General features: G+C 43.7%; 1 pseudogene; it reads left to right on the plus strand.

Moving 5' to 3' along the window:
• The first annotated feature begins 1,120 nt into the window (after positions 1-1,120).
• LOC145409154 (5S ribosomal RNA) lies at positions 1,121-1,241 on the plus strand (annotated as a pseudogene).
• Positions 1,242-2,259: the final 1,018 nt, after the last annotated feature.

A 2,259-nucleotide genomic window follows, 5' to 3' on the forward strand; every position in this document is an offset into this window, starting at 1 on the left:
CCAGGTCCAGGCAATGGATCTGGGACCCCTAGCCCACCAGCTTACCAGTGGCTGTGGTAGTGGCCTCGGGGCACCCTGCCAGGACAGCTGCAGGGACACCCTCCAAGCGTGCCTTGGCACTGCAACTATCCTGCCATTATACACCCACTGATAGGGCAGCCTCCTGGGGCGCTACTCCCAGGTTCGGGCCGCTCTCTATTGGGCGGAAGCGGCAGCCTGGGAACCGCAATGCCCTGTACCCTCTAGCACAGGCCCGAGCCTCATCTTGCCCGGACCCACGATCTATGCCGGCAGAACCCCCGCCACGCCTCCCCCCAGAAGTCCGCCACTATCTCTAGATAACTTTCTTTACTTAACGCAGCTGTGGAACCAGTTGTAGCTTTCTGTTATCATGTAGTCGATGTTGGAAGACAATTCATCAAATGCATGAGAACAGGCCAAGTGCAAAGAATGACATGTTCATTTGATAAGAATCAAATTAGGGATGTACTTCTTCATCAAGTGTAAAGTGAATTATGAGATCCACACAGGTTTGATGCCCCGTCCGTGCCAATTGCAAAAGACTGCTTCAGATCAACTCCAGTATTGCCAAAATAATCTTTGTGGTGTTGATACAAAGCTTCAGAGGTAGTGCTTGTGACTGAAATTAGTCCCTCAAACTGAGATGTGATCCTATTGTGTCTAGCATTATAATATCGAACACAGACACCTAATGTTTTTCACATGCTATATCAGTCGACTCATCTATAATGAGAGAGAATGATGCCTTTTTCAGATCATTAACTTGTACATTAAGCATGGCTGGTGATATGACTTTCTTGATGAGAGCGCTGCACTTCGTTCTGTGTAACCGCATATTGAAGGAGCTTGCACCAGAAGTTGAGGGCATTTCTGCTTTCAAAATTTCACTCAAGTGATCAGTGGACTGAATAGAAGAATGACATGCAACATATGCAGACTGACGAATTTTAAATTTTGTAAGTTTGTCTTCCTTCTTTGATAGAACAGATTTAATGATCATCTGCTGACTTACTTTGGATATATTTTGTCTGTGCTTTAATGATTCACTGTGTTTCTTTAAATCACTTCTGTGAGCTCTTATGTCAGTCTTACAAACTTTACAAAATGCCTTATACCACGTTGAGTACACCGCTTCCCGTCCGATCAGCGAAGTTAAGCAACGTTGGGTCTGGTTAGTACTTGGATGGGTGACCGCCTGGGAACACCAGATGCTGTTGGCATCCCTACGTGTCAAGTGGGGTTGGTGGAGGATTAGTGCCCCTCCCTATAAAACAATTAACTCTAAGCCGTTGGCCACCCCGTTTGGGATATATGGCATCTGGCAGTGGATGGATGGATGGACTTATTTCCATCTTCTTTCACTTCAACCAACCACTTTTCAAACAGGGGATCCTTTAGCCAGGACATCTGAAATGTTTTCTGGTATTTAGCCCACATCCCCATTTTCAGTTGTTTATCTAAACACAAATTTTTCCCAAAGAAAGAGAGATTACTTCTCTATGGGACTCGAGAGTACTTCAGGCAAACTAATTTGCTTCTGAGGGCTCAGGCAGTCAGACAGAGGCATGCCACTTTCCTACCGTACGAATGTCCAGCACATGACTGTTTGAATTAAATAGCCAATCAGAGATTAATATGAGAGTGCAGGAAATTTAAAGAGGGAGGATATGACAAATTATAAATCATTATCTTTGTGTGTCTTCAAAAGGTAATTATATTTTATCTGTCTATCTATTGCCAGACGCCATAATCCCGTAAGGGGTGGCCATATGACTTTGAGTTATTTGTTTTACGGGGAGGGGCACTAACCCTCCACCAACCCACTTGTTGACACATAGGGAGCACATATGGGTTGGTTATATGGTTACCACTCAGTGTTGTAAATGGTTTCCTGGCTTACAGGAAACCATTAGGCTTGTCACTCAATGTAAAGCCACCTGTAAAGGAAAGAAAAGCAATAAGAAGTGACAGGAAAGATGGGAGAAATAGGAAGAGAGGAGGGCAGGCACAGAAAAAGAATGATAAAGGCTAAGGAAGAAACAGGCAGCACTACATCAAGTGAGTGGATGATGGTTGCCACCACCTACCACACAATTATATTTTAAATGATACATAATCTCTGATTATAATCAATCTTTGACTTTCGTCTCATTAGTAGCTCAAATTAGCCCAACTTATTTTTAAAGTAGTCCAAAAAGTCGCAAGTAGCAAACTTCAAAATTTAGTAGCACAGGGCTT

Source organism: Coenobita brevimanus, chromosome 79 (assembly GCF_032717465.1).
Source record: "Coenobita brevimanus isolate Jiangsu-jjx chromosome 79, ASM3271746v2, whole genome shotgun sequence".
In the NCBI taxonomy this organism is placed as follows: domain Eukaryota; kingdom Metazoa; phylum Arthropoda; class Malacostraca; order Decapoda; family Coenobitidae; genus Coenobita; species Coenobita brevimanus.